Source organism: Rhincodon typus, chromosome 45 (genome assembly GCF_021869965.1).
Source record: "Rhincodon typus isolate 14 chromosome 45, sRhiTyp1.1, whole genome shotgun sequence".
NCBI lineage: Eukaryota > Metazoa > Chordata > Chondrichthyes > Orectolobiformes > Rhincodontidae > Rhincodon > Rhincodon typus.
In genome coordinates, this window is record NC_063376.1 from 1,873,585 (window position 1) to 1,884,557 (window position 10,973).

Sequence of the window (10,973 nt, forward strand, 5' to 3'; positions counted from 1 at the left end):
TCTGATGAAGGGTCTAGGCCCGAAACGTCAGCCTCTCTGCTCCTATGATGCTGCTTGGCCTGCTGTGTTCATCCAGCCCTGCACCTTGTTGTCTCGGATTCTCCAGCATCTGCAGTTCCTACTATCTCTGGGTTGTGTAGGATCTGTGGGGCGGCGGTACATGGTTTGAGTTCAGTGGCAGGGTTGTGTCTGATCTGGTGGGGCTGTGGCACATTGGTTGGAGTCTAGCCTGGCATGGTTGGGCAGAGTGTGAGCGAAGGGGTAGGTGCAGAGAGGAGTAAGGGAGGAGTGTGTTAGGTGGCTCGGAAAGCAAGGTCAGTTCAGAATCTTGGGGATTGCTGCAAGAGGTCTGGGGGAGGTGTAGTTGGGGATGTGAGGTACATATAGGTATATAGTTAGGAGTTAGACTGTGTATTTAATAGATTAACACCTCTGGAATAACTATTTTACTTAACTTCATTGGAACCCTCCAAATTCTTCGATTTAAATGGAGACTTTCAGAGTTTCCCAGGCCTAGGGGAATTGCCCAGTGCTCCCAATGTACAGTGGAATAATGATTGTCTGGCCAGTGGAAAATCCAAGTCTAAATCTCTAAACATGACCTGCTAACAGTAGCTATGCTTTGGAAAATGATTCACTCGTTATGAAGCACTTTAAATTGTCAAAGATGCCACAGAAATACAGTTAATAATGAACTCCTCCTGGCCTCCCACAAGCCCAGACACATTGCCACTATATCCATCACTGTCTACCAATCCCCGCTCCCCATCTTTACATTATTGTATCTCAAAATCCTCATCCTATTTTTCCAAATTCCTTTATATGTGCACCATTATTAATTTAAATCCCTATTTACAATTTGTGTCATTGTTTTGTTCTGTTGGTACGTAACAAAAACCAAGTAGGAGGCCATTTGCTGTCTTTGTATTATTGCTAGACCATTGATCCAGAGACCTAAGTACTGTTTTGGGGACCCAGGTTCGAATTGCATGAAGGCAGACGTAGAATTTGAATTCAATAAAAATCTGGAATTGTGAGTCTAATAGTGACCATGATGTCAAACAGCCAGTGGGCATTGAGGGTGGTTGGCACCAAAGGCAGAATGAGAGAAAGTAAATGACTGTTGATGTGACAAGTGGCATTGTTCATTACTGGGGAAAGAGCTCATCTGGTTCACTAATGTCCTTTGGGGAAGGAAACTGCCATCCTAACCTAGTCTGGCTACATGTGACTCCAGACCCACAGCAATGTCGCTGACTCTCAACTGCCATCTGGGCAATAAATGCTAGCCTAACCAGTGACTCACATGCCATGTGAATGAATTTTAAAAAAATTAACTCTAGACCTCATTTGTATTTATTTGCCTTGTTTTCATATCCCTCAACACCCTTACCTAATTAAAAATCTAACAGTCTCAGTCTTGAAAGATCCAAATGGCTGTCAACCTCAGCATTTTTTTTCGGTTGGAAGAATTCCAGATTTCAACTCTCCTTTGAGTGAAGATGTGTTTCCTGATATCACCCTTGAACAGGCTGGCCCTCTTTTTTATTTAAATTCTGCCATTATTGATGGTCCAGCAGATGTTTTAGTTTATCTGTTTCAAATGCGTTTGAACTCCTTAATCAGATCATCCCATATCCTACAGACTACTAGCAAACTTTGCACCTCACCCTCTCCAGATTCACACTCTTGCACTTTTTATTTTACTTTCCTCATTTTACTTCTGGAGACAACCACCCTCGATTTCCACTGGCTGTCTGACATCACGTCAGTTCTCTTGTTAAGTTTTAGTTAATCCAATGTATCATGTCATTTGTGAGGGTTTTTTAAAAACTGATTTTATCTTGCATCTACTCCATGGTAGAGAGAGCAAGATTAACACTTCGGGAATTTTGAGCACCAGGCAATAATCTGGCCTTGGTACAGTGATATGTGCTTGGTGCCTGCTTTCTCTTTCCTCAAGTGTCATCAATCACTCTTCTTATCTGCTGCTGCTCTTGCACTTTCAAAATGATTTATTCTCATGTCACATCTTCACTGCTCCCTAACTTGTAAAATGAAGGAAGGAGGTCATTCAGTTGAGAGGAAGTAATATTAGTGAAGTTAAAAACATACAGGTTCCTATAGGATGGAGAGTTTTATTGTTCACTTCTCCACATGCTGACAGCTTAATAAGGAAACTGGAGCACTGGGCTTTCAACTAAAGTCCCTGTTTTGAATGTCAATTTGCAGAGGATTGCGCTGTATTGTATGCGGGATCTTGCTGTACGTGAGCTGGTTGCTGTGATTCTCCATATTCTAAGTGACCATACTTCAAAGCTTTTATTGGTCGTTAAATGCATTGGAAGGTGCCAAGGTCATAAAGGTGATATATAACTGCAATTCTTATAGGATAGGTTTCATGTCTGTCAGTGGTAGTGTGGGGAAGGAAGACTAGTTGGTCTGGGATCAGTTCACCTCTATTGTGGGTTTCTCTGGCCCTTTGTTCACGCTCTTTTGTGCATTAGCCTCCTCTGTTGAGGTGCATATGGCTCTCATCCTGTTCCATTGCAACATCTTACCAACTCTGGCAAGATGCATTTCTGGAGGCTCCATGAGATGATCTCCAGGCCATCCCACGGTCGACCATTGGTCACCCAACACATCCACCTTTGCAGTGTCTTGCTTATTTATAGTTAAGCAGAAAGTGAACCAAGTGTTCATGAGCTGGTTGGATGATTTTTGATTCTCAAACAGCTTCTATACCTCATCTCTGAGAGTTTTACAACCACAGACTTCAAAGAATTTCTTAAAGAGCATTTTCAGAATGCCATATTGATTTTCTTTTGTTGATCTGGCAGGATATATTTTTCTTTCCCCACTCATCATCTTAACGTGGAAACAGGATGTTGGGATGAAGAAAAATAGCTCCAAGATTGAAGATTGATCTACTAAAACAGGGGAGCATGGTGCTTTTGGAAGTTCTGTTACCACTTCTCATTGTCATGTTTATTCTGAACTTGTAAGAAAATCGTGCATTAGCTGCACCATTTAAACAAATGGGGCCAGAATCGCGTTATAGCCAATACAGATAAGGAAAGTTCACGGTCTACAAATAATGGTCTAAATTCCTCTCTCACATTAAAGCCAATTTGCGTTGAAGAAACACACATTATTGCAGAACCAACTATGCTTGTATTCCTCCACCCTCTATCACCACGTCAGGCTGTTCCAAAGCAGTTTACAGTCAATGAAGTACCTTCTGAAGTGGAACTATTGTTCTAATGCAGGAAATGTAACTACTGACTTGCATCAATTTGACAATTATTCCACATGATGGTTGAAGGGATACGTATTGAGAAGAAAACTCCCTACAGGGCATACAGGGAAGACTAGCATCTCATCCAAAAAGGGGAATTCTCAAACTCTGTATTGCAGTGACATGTGAACCTGACTGAGTCAGCTTCTGAAAACAGGCAAGAGTGCTACTCATAAAGTCACTGCTGATACCTTAAAGCCTAAAAAGTGGGGTGACATCAAGGCCTGTGAGGTCCCTCCCTATCTGTGAAGAAATTTAAAGTGTAGAAGGTGATCAGTCAGCCTTTAGCAGCTCTGCTGGCTGTTTCATAGTGTAATTGAAATCCAGACTCACTACTTTGTTCTTCCATGGATGGTCTTGTATCTTCCTCTTCGATCTTGATTCACTCTTGGGTGACTGTTTGCATGGAGTTTGCATGTTCTTCCCATGTCTGCGTGGGTTTCCTCTGGGTGCTCCTGTTTCCTCCCACAGTCCAAAGATGTACAGGTTAGGGTGGATTGGTCATGCTAAATTGCCCCATTGTGTCCAGGGATGTGCAGGCTTAACCAAGGGAAATGCGGGGTTACAGGGATAGGGTAGGGGTTTGGGTCTGGGTGGGTTGTTCTTTGGATGGGTCACCGTGGACTCGATAGGCCAAATGGCCTGCTTCCACACTGCAGGGATTCTTTGATTTTTACCCTTCAAATTTACCCTTCAAACAATCTTTCTATGCCATTTCCTGTGGCAAAGCATCTCCTATTCCAGTAAAGTTACATGAAGACATTCTTCCATTCTCACTCCTCACTCTGAGGTAATTTTTCATTGTTGATCCCTTTCCACTGATACTTCAATCAGAGGAAATAAAAGCTTAACAATAAAAAGATAAACTAGGTCAGAAATCAGACAACACTAGGTTACAGGCCAACAGGTTTATTTGAAATCACAAGCTTTCGGAGCGTTGCCCCTTTGTCAGGTGAAGACTTCTGATTTCAAATAAACCTGTTGGACTACCACCTGGTGTTAACACGGTGTAGAGCTGAATGGACACAGCAGGCCAAGCAGCATCAGAGGAGCAGGAAGGCTGACGTTTGGGGCCTAGACCTTTCTTCAGAAAATCAACCTGCTGTTGTCTGATTTCTGACCTTGTCCACCCCAGTCCAACACCGGCACCTCCACATCAAAAACAAACTAAATTACAGCTCTTAGCCTTCTCTGCTTTATGTTTCTCCAGTTGCACCTGTCGAATATTTTAGGAATTTATCTGCCTTAGCATCAGATTTGTTTGCCTCCCAGATATATGTAAAGAAAAACAGTGAACAGCCTTTGCAAGGTAATTTTCGCTCAGGATAAGCTTAGGTGTCAATGAATATTGCAATGAATTTTAATATTGGAATTTTGGTTTCTACGATAAGTCATGTACGATGTAAATGAAGCATGTTTTCCTGCACCATATCGTTCTTTTAGCTTCTTTCATTTGTCAAGGTAATTAAGAATGTCAAAAAATCATCCTTACACACAAAGTGCTACAGTTTATTTTTGTTGTTGGTGGTTCAATTTTTCCAAGCCACTTCATTGAGAGCAGAACCAACGTGTCCTGTTCACAAACAAACACCTTTATAGGTTTGGGTTTGTTAATGTTTGACGGACTCATTTTTAAACTCTGGTTTTCTGTGAGGGTGTTGCTCAATCTGTCTGGTTCACTGGGAGTTGATATAAAAACTTCATAGAGTGACAGGACTGAGAAAATTTTTAAAGAAATTCCCATAATAAGACCTAGGAGGCTATGAGCTGGGGATTGTTCTACATATGGTAAAGAAGATTTAAGGGAGATTTGATGGAGATATTCAAAGTTATGAAGGCTTTTGACTGTTTCTCCCTCTCTACTCTGTTTTCTCTGGGAGGAGGATCAGTAGCCAGAGCAATGCGGTTTAAAAGGAAGATGAATTTGTTCCATTTGCGAAGTGAGTCACATGATCTTGAAAATGCCATTACAAAGGGCAGTAGAAGTAGATTCAATATTAACTTTCAAAGGAGTATTGCCTAAATACTTGAAAAGAGAGAAATGTATAGGACAGTGGCAAAAGAACAGGGGTCCAACAAATTTAATAGCTTTTTCAAAGAGCTTACTTGGACACAATGGGTTGAATGGCCTCATTTTGTGCTGTTAAGATTCTACATTCAATAAATTACTTAAGGCTGCTATTTGTCATGTTCACTTTGGCATTAGGACTGTTCTTGAGTCACAGGAGTATTTTGGTTACTACTTTCTCAACAATCACTCACTTAATGTGTCTGAAAACCATGTTTCAACAGGTCTCACAAACCCCACCATGGGGTCTTCCAGCTAAAAATCAAAGGGCATCAACTGTACAGAACACATAGGGCAACCAGGCTATTAGAGAAGCATCCCAGTGGAAAATTCGCATTGTCCAAGCCAGCCACTTTTCGAGTCTCCGTGGTAGCTGCAGCATTTGGTGTCCAAGTGTTTTAATTGGACAACTAGTACACCAACTAATTCCATGTTGAGCCCTGACAGAGACATAAGAGAGCCAGAGGCCCAACGCTGACACAGAACTGTGCGATGCAAACAGGAGGTGGGACAGGTAATACACATGCACTCTCAATTTTGGAAGGGTAAAATTTGGTACCATGAGCAACACTGGTAGGAGCTAAATAAAAACAGAAAGAACTGTGGATACTGTAAATCAGGAGCAAGAACAAAAGTTGCTGGAAAAGCTCAGCAGGTCTGGCAACATCTGTGGAGAAAAAAATCACAGTTAATGTTTTGGGTCCAGTTTTGGGTTTCGTTTTGGATTCTGAGGAAGGGTCACCGGACCCGAAACGTTAACTCTGATTTTTTCTTCACAGATACTGGTAGGAGTTAACGGTGTGCAGAATTTTGTAAGCAGCAAAGCAACTTCGACTTAAGTTGATTGGTTGAAGGTCAAAAGTTTGGGGAAACTATTCTTCGAAGCAGCTCATTCCCTCAGGGCCCAAACTTTGTTCGGGACATACCTCAATGTTTCAGGTAAATGTGCCACAGAAATATTTTAATGTACTACTGTCTGGAGATTATTAAAACTGCAGCTCAAGAGGTAGCTATAAAAGCAATTTACAAAATTAAATAGCTTGCTTTCACTTAAGTGTTTGAGCAAATTTTACACAGATTTAAAAGAATAAGTGCAGCACGTTTAACAGGAGTTTCTTTGATGGTTTGATTCTGTCTCACTTTGTTTTTCTATGCTTTGAGGTCATACCTTTTGTCACTCGATTCCTGCTGGGTAACTCAATGAGCAAGACTGAGGAACTGCCCTCCAACCAGGCCTCAAGGCAAGATCCGCCCTAGATCATTGACATTCCCCTTTCTTCCTTTGATTCTGTACTGCCTTCCCCACTCCAACACACTACTTCCAGCCAGGTAGGAGAGTCTAGTCCCAGGCCAGTGTTGGAATTGCCCTCTGGGCTACAATGAAAGAATGACGTTCCCTCTGGTATCACAATCAGAGAGTGGCTACCCAGACTTCCAGCTGCAGGGAACAATAGTCAGAGAGAATGGTTTCTCTTGAATCTTCTGCTCACATTACAACAGCACTGGGGAGGCAAATCCCAACAGCCTTTCACTGATCATAAGAAAGCACTGTGACTGGGAGGTTGATTTTAGTCTGATCTGCTAGGGCCAGGAGGTTCCAGTGTAGCCAGTGATTGACTCAACTAGAGAGTGGAGATCAGTCTTGGAAGTGAAAGGGAGGCTGTTGTGGAGAGGCTGGGCGTTCCAATTAGGGGTGCAGAATTGCAAAAGAAAATTTAGATCTTTAGATTGTAGTGACTCTTTCCAGCCTTTAAAGATCAATGAGGTAGGGCAAATGTACGCAAGACTTCATCTGATCATAAAAGTTGCCTCAAGGGGATGGGGACACTTCATTGAAATAATATTTTTGCCTTTTTCAGAAGGCAATCAGAACCAATCCCAAAAGCCCCTGGAAAACCCAGTTGGGCAGGCGTTACAGCTTTATATTTTGCATTTGCGTAACGTGGGTTTCCTCCGGGTGCTCTGGTTTCCTCCCACAGACCAAAGATATGCAGACTAGGTGGATTGGCCATGCTAAATTGCCTGCAGTGTTCAGGATGTGTAGATTAGGTGGGTTGTTGGGGGATGGGTCTGAGTCTGGGTGGGATGCTCTGAGGGGCGGTGTGGACTTGTTGGGCCAAAGGGCCTGTTTCCACACTGTAAGGGTTCTATGATCTATTGTCTTGCTCCTCAGTCTAAAGTGGTGTGATAGGTGTATAAAAAGCTCCCCATCTGCCTCTACCAACTCAACTCACCATCTCACAATCAGACCAAGGCTGAACAATGAAGTCAGTCCTGAATCAACCCTCCTCCAACTGTAATTCGAGTATCACTGGTCCTGAATCTTTTCCAAACTCCAGATGAACAGTTCCCCCTTTTCAGTGTTAGCCTTGCAATGCCTTTCTGACACCAGGGCTGACGTTAATGCATCTTGTTTAGTTGAGAAAGAAGCAGAGAAGGGTCAATAAAACAACACAGAAACCATTCCCCTTAAAACTAGGTGTTCTGTTGCTAGAAAGTTCTCCATCACAGGCTAAAATGAAAAGGGAACAATTATTAAATTAACTCAATGTAAATAAAAATAAAATTATATAGTTAGGAGAAATAAATTAAGAAATTTAAGTTTAAAGGACCATCTTCCCATTAATCACCTGTCCCTTTTCCCTCCAACTTTCAAGGCCCTACCCCACAAAAGGCAGTAGGTAGTTGCGAAAGGCAATCCTCTCTTCCTTCTCTATTTTAGACAAACATATTGTTATAATCTGCCTGAAAGATCAGTAAAGGCAGATTCAATTAATTTTGAAAAGGAATTGGATAATATTTAGAATATAAAAAAACTGGACCCATGGGGAGAGAGCAGTGCAGGTGGGGATTAAATTGAAGAGTTCTTTCAAAGAATCAGCACAGACTGATGGGCTACATGGTCTTCTGTGCTGTGCTATAGTCCTATTACCAAATATGCAAGAGTTGGAAAACTACTTAAGCAAACATTCAAAGCTCTGAGGTGAATCCAGACTCATGAGCCCCATTGTGGTAAAAACCGGGCTCCTTTTACATCATTAACTAGCGTACACAGGAATAGATTACCCACTACATAGACACACAGGTCGAAGCAGCGTCTGGTGGTGATGGTGGTAACCATCCTGCACAGCACTGAACTGAGTCCCATGGGAAGATGTCCGAATTGGATCCCAGACTGTGCTGAGTCAGAGCTAGGCCAGTGTATGGGCATGTGTCGTTACGGAGTTAAACTATAATTTACTCTTGTCAGAGAGGGTTAAAATTGAATTCTCCTTGCTCACTGCTTCTTGTGCTTGGAGCACAGGAGGGTCACTGAGCTTGTAGAGATCATCCATGACAGATAGGCAGGCAGGCAAGCTACAAGAGCAGACCCATTCAGCATCTTTGAGAAGGGAAAGCAAGTGGATAGGATTGATGAAATTCAGCAAGTGTTAGGCTTCAGTGCGGATTGGAACCCTGTTATACTAAGGAGGGAAAACATTACCTGTGGCATTGAGGAGCCTGGGGAGGAACTGGTTCCAGAAGGCACACATCTGAACTCGTAGACCCTTATTGACCTTGATAGGCTCCACGTTAAGGTCAATGAACTTCTGGTCATCGGTGGTGAAAGGTGGCCATTTTCGTTTTTGCATATGATGCTCATTTGGGTTTCTGGAGAGAATAAAAACAGACAGTCAAATACTTGTTCGATGAACCTTCGGCTATTGTGCTTCAGACATAAGTACCTAATGAATCAGGAACCTAGAAATAGGAGATCACTAAGCTCTGTGAACTCATTCCATCATTCGAATAGATGCCAACTCCATTTTCACACTTGTTTCATATCTCTCAATGTTGTCTCAACTAAAATCTGTCAATCTCTGTCTTGAAAGCTCTAACTGACCTCTCCGCCCATGTCCACTGCCATTTAAGGTGGAGAGCTCTAGATTTACAATCTCTGCTTGTGAAAAATGCTTCCTGGTTTTATTTGTAAATAGTTCAGATCTAATTTTAAGATTGTGGAAAAAGCCTTGTTCTCCATTCACCGGATCAGAGGAAATAGTTCGTCTCGATTCACCTTATTGAATTACATTATTATTTTGGATAACCTTTGGGGAATACGAGCCAAGAAGAGGCAATTCTATCTTGTAATTTATCCATCAAGCTATGGCTTGGGTTTGTTCCAAATGTGTACATATAGAGAGATTCCATCTCACTCTGTAAACTAATTGTTAACATTAATATTCTGAGAAGAATTTCCAATATTAACTGTTGAAGAATGGTTAGATTTTGGTTGAACATAGACCCCATATTCAACTTGTAAGTCTACATCATTTCTTTTGATTGTGGACTGAAGTAGTAAAGAACTATCTTAAAAATCGGATTGAGAGGGAAAAATAGCCACACTTTTCAAAACAGGTTACTGGAACTTGTTGTGAGTTGTGCAAACTGTGGCAGGAGGAGACATAAGACGCCATGGCACCAGGGTGTGCAGAGTAAGATTCATCCAACAACAGATTGCTGACTGGTTTGTCCAACTGTGACCAGTGATGGATGCTGGAAGACATCTGCCTGATGACTCTCTGGCTTATGGGTAGGTAAACAGTTTGAGAGTTTATGATCAAGGGAGAGATGCCACTGGACTTGGACCTAAAGGACAAGGGTAGCAGAGACATGGGAACACCACCACCTGCAAGTTCCCCTCCAAGCCACCCACCATCCTGATATGGATATATATCACCGTTCCTTCAGTGCTGCTGGGTCAGAATCCGAGAGTTCCCTCCCCAGCATCATTGTTGGTCAACCTACAGTATATGCACTGCAGCGGTTCAAGAAGTTAGCTCACTACCATGTTCTCAAGGGGCAATAAGGGACAAGCAAGAAACGCTGGTCCAGCCAGCAATACCCACGTCACACAATTGAATTAAAAACAAACTTATGAAGGAGAAGATCCTGCGACACTTGTCTCTCTGCAGTAAAAGAGTGAAGCCTGTAAAAAGCCAGTTAGATTCTCCTTGCTGTTGCTTCTTACAAAATAGCTAAGAGACTTTATGGAGTGTCAGCTGCTCTGTTTTTTGTGAAGGTCTGGAGAAGGAGACTGAAGAATAGAAGGTCTTGGGAAGCAAAAGGAACATCTCGCCATTTCTGTGTACTTGTGCGATTGTGTTCTCCAGTGTTTATTCCTCCACCAATAAACCAATGTTGTTTTGTTTGTGTCTGCCTGTGTCTGTGTGTGTGTGTGTGTGTGTGTGTGTGTGTTGGGGTTTAAAAAGTGGGTTAGGATTTCAACTAGTGGTGTCATATGTTGGTAGCTCAGTTTCATTTACTTGTGGCTAAAACGTATTTGTAATAAATAGGAGTTCTTGTTAAGTACAGGAAGCTGGTCAAATATTTTCTATAAAGCAGAGTCCAAAAGACTGCTAAACTGGGGACTTTGCATACTTTGCTTAAATCATTAGTTTTTGTGGTGACCCTGGGAGTACTAGGGCTGGAGAATCAATGCACTTTCCCCAGTGGGTTGTAACAAACTAAGCTGAGTCTGTGTGAGATAACACAGTGTGGAGCTGGAGGAACACAGCAAGCCAGGCAGCATCAGAGGAACAGGAAAGTTGATGTTTCGGGTCGGGA

General features: G+C 42.2%; 2 long non-coding RNA genes across 3 annotated transcripts in view; one reads left to right on the forward strand and one right to left on the reverse strand.

Annotated features, from left to right (window-relative positions):
* LOC109921778 overlaps positions 1–10,973 on the reverse strand; it is a 49,344-nt gene that overhangs the window by 9,423 nt on the left and 28,948 nt on the right. For both annotated transcript variants that reach the window (XR_007266121.1, XR_007266122.1), the window contains one exon: positions 8,851–9,017. This is a non-coding gene — a long non-coding RNA (uncharacterized LOC109921778). The remainder of the gene's footprint in view (positions 1–8,850; positions 9,018–10,973) is intronic.
* LOC125487834 overlaps positions 5,595–10,973 on the forward strand; it is a 13,988-nt gene continuing 8,609 nt past the window's right edge. The window contains exons 1-2 of the long non-coding RNA XR_007266123.1: positions 5,595–5,880; positions 6,146–6,305. This is a non-coding gene — a long non-coding RNA (uncharacterized LOC125487834). The remainder of the gene's footprint in view (positions 5,881–6,145; positions 6,306–10,973) is intronic.